Source organism: Myotis yumanensis, unplaced genomic scaffold, assembly GCF_028538775.1.
Source record: "Myotis yumanensis isolate MYYU_CA2020_CCGP unplaced genomic scaffold, mMyoYum1.0.hap1 SCAF_2, whole genome shotgun sequence".
Classification (NCBI taxonomy): Eukaryota; Metazoa; Chordata; class Mammalia; order Chiroptera; family Vespertilionidae; genus Myotis; species Myotis yumanensis.
The window spans coordinates 57,745,893-57,758,198 of record NW_027223753.1 but is presented as its reverse complement, the minus strand read 5'-3'; the positions used below and the strand labels follow the sequence as shown (position 1 = coordinate 57,758,198).

Sequence of the window (12,306 nt, the reverse complement as noted above, 5' to 3'; positions counted from 1 at the left end):
GATTTGTTCTGTTTTCTATTTTACTGGTAAAGGACACATTTAATGTACTGTGTCTTTCCACTGGGTTATCCTGGATTATGACTAATCCTAGAAACCTGATTTCATGGATTAATCCTACATATTTTTACTATTAATCAATGCTTAAGTTTACTTGTTTTGCTGTAGGGAGAGAAAATTGTGAGAATTAGAGATGAATAACAGATGATCACAGAGCGCAAATTTGGTCTAAGATAAAAGTTCTCTGCGGGCCAGAAGGAATTTCTTAAATGCATGTCCGAATGAGGCAGTGCTGCCAACACCCCGGTGGAGAAGCTGAGGTCATCATCAGATTTGAAATAAAGTGGATAGAAAACTGTTTCGGCAATGCAGACAAGTAAGTGGCATTGTGTGGGTGATGGCGCTGTTGGTAAAACATGTCTCCTGATACCCTACATAACAAACAAATTCCCATCTGAGTGTGTACCCACTGTTTTTGACAACTATGCAGTCACAGTTATGGTTGGTGGAGAGCCATATACTCTTGGACTTTTTGATACTGCAGGGCAAGAGGAGCATGACAAATTATGACCGCAGAGTTATCCACAGTTTTCTTTCTAGCCTATTTTTCAGTGGTCTCTCCATCCTCATGTGAAAACGTGAAAGAAAAATGGGTGCCTGGGATAACTCGCCACTGTTTAAAGACCCCTTTCTTGCTTGTTGGGACCCAAATTGATCTCAGAGATGACCCCTCTACTATTGAGAAACTTGCAAGAACAAACAGAAACCTATCACTCCAGCGTATGCTGAAAAGCCAACCGGTGGCCTGAAGGCCGTCAGGTATGTGGAGTGTTCTGCACTCACACAGAGAGGCCTAGAGAATGTATTTCACGAAGCAATACTGATTTCCCTGGAGCCTCCAGAACCAAAGAAGAACCACAGGTGTGTGCTGCTATGAACATCTCTCCGGAGCCCTTTCTGTAAGGCTGGTATTAGCATGTACTAAAAACAGTGTTTAAATCAAACTAAGGATTAAAAATTAAATTTTGTCTTTGCAATAATAAAAAAAATCCATGTCAGAGAATGATGAAGTTTTCCTTCTCAGCTAGTTTCCATTTAACATCTTCTCACCTAGTCTCAGATATTCAAGGATGAAACCACATCGAGCACTTCCTAGGAATGTGGGCACAAGAAATATATTTCACTTGAGGAACAAGCAAGTTAACACTGGAAAATAAAGCGACAATTTAAGCCTTACTGAATCTGGTCCCTAAGTGACTTACTCGATCTTTCCTGGTTATCCTTCTTTTTGATGAATATGAATGTTCAGGAGGTAGTATGCCATCTTGATTTACTCTCTCAAAGATCAAGGATATGTAGTGGTATTGGTGACTCTTGGGATGTTTATTTTATGGCTCTTGGCTCTAGTCTTTTTCTTATATAATTAGTATCTAAGAGAATAGTACACAGAAAAAGTCACAAACATAAAAAAAACAACTATGCTCTGCTTATCAAGAACTGTACTTCCCAAAATAATGTTAAGAAATTCTAGTAAGTATACCTTGCAAAAAGGTTTTGCTCCAGCTCAACCATTTTTCAAATTATTAAACAAGCTAAAGTTTTTTTATCCTCTTATAGATTTTGACCAAAGAAAACTTTGTTTCAACAATATAAATGGATAGTCTCTCATACTGTACAGTTTTAAAGTAGTATATGGATATAGAAATCCTGAAGGCACAAAATACCTAAGCCAGAGTATAGCTCTGACTTCTGAAACATGAATATGGCACAAGAGCCCTTCCTACTGTATAAGGAAGCATTCATGTCCAGAGCTGAGTGACTTCTGTAGCTGCAACTTCTGCTGGCTGCCCCCAAGTGCTGAACTATTTCATTCTTTGTAATTTTTTCTTTCCATAACCTTCTTCACTATCCCACTGAATGAAAGTGATACTAATCATTTTAAAAACTGGGAATTTGCAAGCCTCTAGCACAGGGGTGGGCAAACTTTTTGACTCGAGGGCCACAATGGGTTCTTAAACTGGACCGGAGGGCCTGAACAAAAGCATGGATGGAGTGTTTATGTGAACTAATATAAATTCAAAGTAAACATCATTACATAAAAGGGTACGGTCTTTTTTTTTTTTTTTTTAGTTTTATTCATTTCAAACTGGCCGGATCCGGCCCGCGGGCCTTAGTTTGCCCATGGCTGCTAGCATCACATTGAATGCCGCACTCTGGGAATTCACAGAGTAAAGTCACTTAACATCCCCATGATAAAAATTAAACTTAGATCTCACTGGAGAGATTAACTGTCTTAGATGTTTATCTTCTCCTCCCAACCAACATGTTATCAGTGCCATTCTCCTAACAGTTGTTAGGGGGCTCTGCGGAGTGAGGGGGAGCGAAAAGAGGGATGCTGACATAATCCTCTACAACATTAACATTTAATATTACAGTTATGATGTGATAAATGCCTTTTATCACAACGCCTTTTTCTTTACTTCAGTTTCATTGTAAAATAGTGATAATAATACATGTCTCATGGGGTTTCTTGAGGATTAAAAAAAATGTGTATCACCAGAAAAAAACCACACATTTATGGTTAATTAATCTATAAGGAAGGAGGCAAGACTATACAGTAGAAAAAAAGCCTCTTGAATAAAAGTTTTTGGGAAAACTGGACAGCCACATGCAAATTAATGAAACCAGGCCACTGTCTTACACTATACACAAATATTAACTCAAAATGGGTTAAAGTCTTGAACATAAGATTTGAAACCATAAAATTCCAAGAAGAAAGCATAAGCTTAAGTAAGCTCCCTGGCATCAGTCTTGCCAATGATTTTTTGGATCTGATTCCAAAAGCAAAGGCAACAAAAGTAAAAATAAACAAATGGGATTAAATCAAACTTAAAAATCTTCTGCAAAGCAGAGGAAATTACCAACAGAATGAAGAGGCAACCTACTAAATAGGATAAAAATATTTGGAAATCATATATCCAATAGGGGGTTAATACCCAAAATATATAAAGAACTCATACAACTCAATTACAAAAAAACAATCCAATTAAAAGATGAATAGAGTACCTGAATAGACATTTTTCTAAAGAAGATCTGTAGATGGCCAATAAGAATAAGAAAAGACATTTAACATCAATAATCATAAGGGAAATGTAAATTAAAACCACAATGAAATATCACTTCATACCTGTTATAATGGCTATCATCAAAAAGACAAGAAAAATAATAAATGATGGTAAGGATGTGAAGAAAAGGGAACTCTTGTGCACTGTTGGTGGGATTGTAAGTTGGTACAGTCGCTATGGAAAACAGTATAGCGTTTCTTCAAGAAGAAACAAAAAAATAAATTACGAAATGATCCAGCAATTCCACTTCAGGTGTTCCAAAGAAATTGGAAGCAACAATTCAAAGAGATGTTCATTGCAGCATTATTTACAATAGCCAAGATATGGAAACAATGTAAGGGCCTATCGATGACTGAATGGATAAAGAAGATGTGGAATCTAATGGAATATTACTCAGCCATAAAAAATGGAATCTTGCCATTTGTGACAACATGGATGAACCTTGAATACATTATGCTAAGTGAAATAAGACAAAGACAAATACAATGATTTCATGTATTTGTAAAATCAAAAACAAATAAAAACATAAAAAAACAAACTCATAGATATAGAGAACAGATTGGTGGTTGCTAGAGGTGGAGGCAGGGGCATGAAATCTGTGAAGGGAATCAAAAGGTCTAAACTTACAGTTATAAAATAAATAAGTCATGGAGATATAATGTACAGCACACTAGCTATAGTTAGCAACATGGCACTGTTATTTGAAAAGTAACATTTTAAAGTTACTAAGAGAGTAAATCTTAAAAATTCTTATTACAATAAAAAAAATTTTGTAACTGTGTATGGTGACAAATTGTAGCTAGACATGCTGTGGTGATCATTTTGCAATGTATACAAGTATTAAATCACTATCTTGAGCACCAGAAACTAATATAGTGTTATGTGTGAACTGCCCCTCTAATTGATTCATTTAATTAATTATTAAGAACTGTATTACATTAATTTAAAATTTTTACATAGTAAGGACAGATACAGAGAAAGGGTATAGTTCTATATTTGTTTTTCGCCCTCCACGTTTTCCCCAGTGAAGGTGTATTAAATTTGAGGCAATTAGATAAAAAAACTAAGAATACTTACCACTGCCATCCCCTAACTCCCAAAAAAGAAATGTGCATCAAACACAATGACTGGAACAGAGTCTACTCATAAATGTATTTTTCACCCTTCTACCCTATACACACACACATTCCCCTTTTCCCAGCTGGCCCCTTGTAACTGGCATAGAAGTGTATAAAAATTAATCATGTCAAGTGCTTTTATAAAATTTCTTAAAGCCAATTATCAACTGAAAATAAATATTTGTTAAGTGTAATACATCCCCCCTGAATATTTACTTACTAAACATATTTATAATGCAGATATTTCTGGGAGGAAATAATGTGAGTTTTTAGCATAGATATACTAAATATAAAATCCTTTAATAACTTTTAATTAACATTAGACAAATAAAATTCTTATAATGATTCCGAATGTCCAACCCTGAAAATTAAGTAATTCATGTGGCTCTTTAATTCTGCCACCATATTTAAATACTTTTCATGGCAGCGGTGTAGCCTGGAGCTTCAGACAGTTGTGTTTTAATCCTTCCTCTATGCTTTTATCTAACAGCTTCACCAAACTATAGATCTTGTCTACTTGAATGACACACTAATATAATGGAATAATAATATCAAATAAAGATAAAATTAGATCATTGGTAAGCTCATTCATCTTAAATTCCAAGCAAGAGCATCGGATTTTCACAACTTGATAAAGAAGCCTACTCATGGTCAAGTCCAGTTAGTCTCAACCTTGGTAGTGATAGAAGGAGGCTCAGCAACCTCAGAGCAGGGAGTATGGTTTATAAGTTGCTCAGACTCATCAGAAATGATCCACTACAGATAAGACTATGAAGAGCTTTGTTCATCATGCTAAGTAGTTTGGACCTTATTTTGAGGGCAATGACGAATGACAATAAATGGAAAGCAAGTAGGTAAAATAGGCATAATTATTTTTTTAGGAAGAAAACTTTACATTCAGTGTGAATGGTCAAAGTGGTGACACTCTGGCGAACAAAGTATTGGGGATAAAACCAGCCAGGCAGCTGTAGATCAGGTAAAACATCGTGATACTTAACCTGCAGCGGCAAGAGCAAAGAATAGCAAAATTAAGAAGCTTACATGTTAGAACTCAACAGCCATCTACCATCTCTTAGTCATCATAAATAAACTAGAGGCCCAGCACACAAAATCGTGCATGGGTAGGGTCCCTAGGCCTAGCCTGCAATCAGGGCCATCTTCTGCCCACTCACCAGTCCCCAGTCACACCCCACCGCTGCTCACCCTGCTTCCCCATGGTTCCCTGTTGTCCATCCAGCAATTGAAGCCTGCGGGCTGGGGGAGGAACTGAGAGGTGGTCAATGCACCTCACAGCGACTGGTCGATCGGTTGTTCCAGTCATTACGCTGTTATGGTCGCTGGCCTTTTATTATATAGGATGTGTCAGGTAAGTAGAGGTTGAACCACAGATTTTTTCTCAGGTGGTATTGGTCATTACAAATTTAACAATGACTGTCTTACCTGCTTGCAAAATTTACTCGGAATTACAATTGAAATGTTGAATTTCAGGGCATGGTAACAATCTGGTAAATGATTACTGGTAATGCTTATGAGAGTTGAATTCCAAGAGCAATGTTGTAATATAATGGTAGATCATCTTCCATTCTTGAAATATGCAGACATTTTTCTTCTGAAGCTAAAGACAGTAAAATCATTCTTTCTCCATCATGCTTACTCCCCACAAATCAGGATTTTGGAAAGTTTCTAAATACACACACAGGTGAGTGACAGCAATGTCAGCCTCTAGGCTAAGTGGTTGATGTTACTTCATTAGGCCGGAGTGAATTGCTGTCTCAATTCTGGATTGAATCACAAGTCATGATAAGTTCTCCTGATACATAAAGGCAAGCTGGTCCAAAATACATTTCTATTTTAGATGAACATAAACTGCAGTGGGCTTAAATAAGTATAGCACCAACAATCTTATGTTCACAGGCATGGAGGATGGGCTAACACAGGGATGGGCAAACTTTTTTGACTCGAGGGCCACAATGGGTTCTTAAACTGGACCAGAGGGCCGGAACAAAAGCATGGATGGAGTGTTTGTGTGAACTAATATAAATTCAAAGTAAACATCATTACATAAAAAGGTACGGTCTTTTTTTATTTTTTAGTTTTATTCATTTCAAACGGGCTGGATCCGGCCTGCGGGCCGTAGTTTGCCCACGGCTGGAACATGTTTAGGGAAACATCTTTAGAGACAAAGGCCAGTTGTTACCACTTTCTTATAGCACAAAACCACAGCCACCACATAAATCCAAGCTCCTTTACACTCAAGGCCTCGGTACATGGGGTTCTTGATCATCACAAGTTTCTGATTATTACACTTAGTTATGGCTGGGAGGTGCGTACCACAAATCAAAAGAGAATAAGCTAAGGAGCCATAGATCAATCTGAAGAACTCAATCTCTTGGGAAATGCCATTATTTCTTGAGGCATCATTAAAAGTGTCACTAATGGACGATTTTAATATCTGCCTAAACATAACTTGGAAAGCAGATCCCTACGCAGTGCTTCTAATTTTAGATCCTCTCATTCTTAGTATATTTTTGAACTCTGTTTTGCATTTTCCTCTGAGACTTGCTGTGAGGAAACCTTTAATCTTATAAAACCAAAATCATAAAGTGATGACAAATTGTCATAATCTTCAGGAGACTATATCCTGTTGCTGTTTTCAACTCTTCTAATAATTCGAGTTTTATAAATTAGTGTATTTGGCACTGAGATTTCACAATGATGTATTTAAATTGACTACTTAAAACATTTCTTATCTGTGTTTATGCTTGCTTTTGTTAGTCTCCCAGTAACCAATGATATATGACTCTTAAAAGGGAGAGAAACTTTCCTGGGTAGAATTGTATTTTTAAAAAGTACAGCCTGGGCTTTTGCTCCTGTAGTTTTTTCTCCCCTTACCTTACAAACGCCATTTATTTGGACTTGCATCAAAGACCTTTTATTTTTCATGTCCATAGAATGATATTTTGTGTTCAAGCATTTTTATTTAGTTTTGGCCCACTTATTCTCTACTTTTATTCTAATTGTTTTTAATAAAGTCCACACTAATAATTCACTTAGTCCCAAAAGTATTAGTATTATATTTTCTTTGGAAACTGAGAAAGTTTCAGTACCCCTCGGGAAAGCCAACAACTGACTAAAGATTTATTTTATTAGAGTAGAAAATTATTTTAAGACCAACTGGACTCAAACAAAAGTGGAAAATGAAGACATCAACGAAAATTATAAACATTGGAAGTGTAGGAAGGAAAATGCAAAGTTTATCCAAATAGCTTTATGCTTTTTTGTGCCGAGCCAGCTCAGCCAAGGGCTCCACAAGCCTGAGGGAGGACAGTGAAGGATGAAGAAAAGACAGACGAAGAGAATAAGCTGGGTCTTCCTGTGCCTGGCTGAGGCCACAGAGAGAGATCCAGAGGCAAGGGGGAGCCTTTATTTTATAGTCAGAGGTAAACAAGGTAGTGGTCACCATAGTTACAATGTTCTTGTGAGTTTTACTTGTTTTGGCAGCACTTGCTGCATCTCCCTCAGCCCATTAGCTACCCAGATAAGATCTAGGGAGCATCATAAGGTCAAGCCTAATTATGCTAAGAGGACTGTGCCCTCTAAGCTGGGGCTTGTTTGTGGCTTTGTCAACAGGTCAGTTCGAGGCTTAACCCTATAGCCGCTCCCTACACTTTTTCTTTTTTTTCAAGGAAAGGTGTCTTTTGGTTATAATTACAAAATTTAAGTAATATTTTCAGACTACTATTGGAATTTTGCCTGCTCACATGGCAACAAAAATTCTTTTGACACTTATGTCTGCTTTGTCTTTTTGTATATGATTTTCACTGTCAATCTGTATCATCCCATGTTCATTCATCCCCTTTCTGCAAGGCTCTTACATTTTTCAGGACCAACTTGTTTGGGATTTGGGGGAGCGGGGGGAGTATTTAGAAAAAAAATAAGTTGCTTGTAGTGAAATAGTGATACAATCCTGTATTGTCAAAAAGTTTTATGGTTCTTTGTATGTTTCATATTATGCCATCTGTGGCTGGTCAGCCTAGTTAAGTAGGCCAGTGTTTCTCAAAGTGTGTTCCTCAGACCAGCGTTGCTTGAGACGTTCCTCTGGAGCCTCATTAGAAATGTAAAAATTATCTGGGCCTACCCAGGACCTACTGAATCAGTCACTGGGTTGGGGCCCTACAATCTGACTTAGCAAGCCTTCCGTGTAAAAGTGTTGCACTCTGATGTTTAAGAACCGCTGGATAACAAACCTGAACAGGCTCAATCCTTGTATAGGCCAGTTACTGTAACTTTACCTTAATGGCACTGTCTGTACTCCTGTTGTGGGCTAAATTGTGCCTTTCCAAAATGCTTATGTTTAAGTCATAACCCCCAGTTTCTCAGAAAGTGACTGAATTTAGAGATAGGGTTATTAAAGAGGTAACTGAGGTTAAATGAGGTCACTAGAGTGGCTTTAATCCAATATGACTAGTGTCCTTGTTTAAAGAGGAAATTGGATACAGACAAAAGGCCATGTGAAGATAAAGGGAAAAGACAGCCATCTATTATACAAGGAGATAGGCCTCAGAAAAAAATCAAACCTCCTGACACCTTGATCTCAGACTTCTAACCTCCAGAATTGTGAGGAAATAAACCGCTGTTGTTTAAGCCACTCAGTCTGTAATACTTTGTTATAGCAGCCCTGGCAAACTAATACACCTTCTAATTAATTCACTTAACCATCTGGAAACTATTGTTGGTCACAGAAGGCATATAGGAAAAAAGAAGAAAAAAGCATTACATCACAGTACAGTGGGGCCTTGACTTACTAGTGTCCCGACTAACGAGTTTTTCGAGATACCAGCCGTCTCTGGGCCAATTTTCTGCTTTGAGGTGCGAGCTAAAATTCGGGTTACGAGCCAGCTTCAGATACACCACCGCTAGTTGGCGCAGCGAACGTCACAACATCAGCCCAGCATCACGTGTCTCACTCGTTCACAATTGACTTGACATATGAGTAATTTGAGTTACGAGCTCCGTCACGGAACGAATTAAACTCGTAAGTCAAGGCCCCACTGTATGTTCTTTACTAGAAACGTAATTCAAAGGCCATGTCTTGATGATATCGATGTGATAAACTTGTTATGAATAACTGGAAAGGAGCAAAGGGAAGGGCAAATATTAGTGGCATGCCCAGTGAAGTCTGGGTGATGTAGAAAAGGAACTTGCCTCTCAGTCACACCTGGGAACAGGTCATGGGCCAGAGTAGGCGTGGCCACTGAAAGCACAGACATATTTGGGATACTTAAGCTCCTAAATAAAGGAGTCCCCTCTCTTGCCTTGTGGTCCATGCGGGACTCTTAGGACTCTTGTTGCAGCGGGTGTGCTCTCTTGGCTCCCCTGCATTTGTGCACGTGGCCCACAGCCATGTGGGCCCGACAGACGATGGACTGATGGACTATAACTAGCCTGAGGCTACACCAGACCCAGCTCCGCCGTGGAATGGAAACTGGACACTGGCTTTGCTTCTTGCTCTGCTGAGTCCCCTGCTGCACCTCTTCTAGGAGTGGATTAAGGGAAATGGAACTTTAGAACCGAGGGATGTAATTCCACGCATACAAAGCTTTCTACCCCCTCTCATCCTCCCGTGGGGGCCTCCAGAAATGCTTATTCCAGCGGCAAAAAGTGTTTTTAAACAAGAAACAAAACAGTGAATTCATAAAAGATTAATTTTGCGCCCAAGTAAAAATTCTTGTATGGTGAAAGACCCCTTCAATGCAGAAGAAAATGGTACCCTGAAAGAAAAGTATTTGTAACATATATAAAAAATTTAGTGTGAATAACTACTTTAGACTAAATTGCGCGCCCCCCCCCCCCCCCCCCCCCCCCGCCCCATGTATATGTTTAAGGTATAAGGATGTGCCTGTACTCCACAATGTGATGGTATTGGGAAACGGGACACTTGGGAGGTGATTAGGTTTAGACAAGGTCATGAGGAAAGGGTCTTCATGATGGAATCAGTGCCTTAGAAGAAGAAACAGCTCTCTCTCACTCCCTGCAACATAAAAATACAGCAAGAAGATGGCTAGGAAGAGGGCCCTCACCAAGTACCTAATCTTAGACCTAGCCTCCGGAAATGTAAGAAATAAAGTTCTGTTATTTACTAGTAAGCCACCTAGTCTATGGTATTTTGCTATAGCAGCCCAAGCTAAATGTAATATTGTGATTCATCAGTCATCTATATTGGGTCATTAAGATGACCAAAATATATTTCTCATATATATTTGGTCTTCCTCCAAAATTCCTGACTCACAGGTTCCAAATTCCTTGGACTTTCATAAGTGTTGAGAGTTATAACGGTATCTTTTGCTAATGGAGCAACCATTGGTATTAGAGGGTTGGAACTTTTAGTCCCACCCCCACATCTCCAGGGTGGGGAGAGTAGCCAGAGATGGAGTTCAATCACTGGTGATCGATAATTTAATCAACCATGCCTAGGTAATGAAACCTCCATAAAAACCCAAAAGGATGGGGTTCAGAGAACCTCGGGGTTGATAGACACATGCAGGTGCATGGAGTGAGCCCAGAGAGAAGGGAAAAGAAGCTCTGCAAACCCTTCCTATGTACCTTGCCTTTTGCATCTCCTCCATCTGGCGATTACTGAGTTATATCCTTTTACAATAAACCAGCAATCTTGTTCTGCAAGTTTTTCCAGCAAATTAATTGAATATAAGGAGGGAGTTGTGGGAACCTCAGATTTATAGCCAGAAGTACACATAACAACCTGGACTTTCGATTGGCAGTCTGAGTTGGGGGATCATTGGAACCTCCAATCTATAGCCAGTTAGTCAGAAGTACAAGTAAGAGCGTGGGTTTGCAGCTGGCATCTGAAAAGCAGGGAGACCAGGGAGAAGAAACAGTCCTGGAAGACTGAACACTTAACCTATGGAATCTGATGCAGGGTGTCCAAGAATTGTTTATTGGTATAGGGGAACCCTCTCTCCCCTACACACACACACACACACACACACACACACACACACACGCTGGACTTGGGTCCAGGAACCCAAAAGACTGAGATAATACCCTTAATATGCCCAGTATTCCCGTAAGTCAGTAAAAAAATTAACATATTAAGAATGGATAAAGGTCAGGAACAGGAAATATGCAGAAGAAGGGCAAATGACTAACAAAAGTATGAAAAGAAGCTCAACTTCATTAGCAATGTGAAATACAAGTAACATAACAACAAATGACGTAAATATGATTTATTTTTTCCAATCAGATCAGTGACAATGAAAAGATTACTGAAATACACAGTGGGTGATGTCAGGAATAGGGCGTTTTCTCTTAGAAGAGAATGGGAGCGCACATTGCACAATTTAGCAGCACATATCAACAATGAAAATGAGCATACCTTAACTCCTCCCTGCCCCTCCAATTCCACAAAACACATACATGAAAAGACGATGTAAGGACGTTCGTCTTGCTCATCTTGAAATGGCATTCTTTGGGAACAAATACCATTATTTGAAATCAGCAAGTAACTGGAAACCAAAGCAACTCTCCTTCAAAGAAAGTTGTTCAAGTAGTTAATACTATTCAGCTGTTGAAAAGGATATTCTGTATGAATTGACAGGAACTAAAAACGTGCAGAACACAACAGCACATCTAATATGATCTCATTGTTTTTAAACTAAAATTATATTGGTGTGTAGTAGTGTGTAGTATTGCCTCATTTAATGTGGGAAAGTTCACATGATGACAACAGAGTATTTTTTTCAGGTTTTATTGAATGTTTTGGGTAACACTGGGGGTATTTTGTGAATTTGGATTTTACCAATCAAATATTGAAATTAATTCAAATTAAATTAAATATGAAACACGAAGACTGTATATCCTTTTATAAGTAGAAATGTAAAATATACTCCAAATCCAAAATATATTTCCTTTAGATTTCTATAATTCTGCCTTCAGTTTTTTAAGAACAAGATGTATGCCAAATGGTATTTTCACTATTCTCTCATAAACTATCTAGATTAACTAAATAATATACTTTAGCAAGTATGAGATTGTTTGATAACATCAAG

At 38.3% G+C, this 12,306-nt stretch overlaps 1 pseudogene; it reads left to right on the top strand.

The window, feature by feature from the left end:
• Nucleotides 1-363: 363 nt before the first annotated feature.
• Nucleotides 364-934, top strand: LOC139001853 (cell division control protein 42 homolog pseudogene; annotated as a pseudogene).
• The last annotated feature ends 11,372 nt before the right edge of the window (nucleotides 935-12,306 follow it).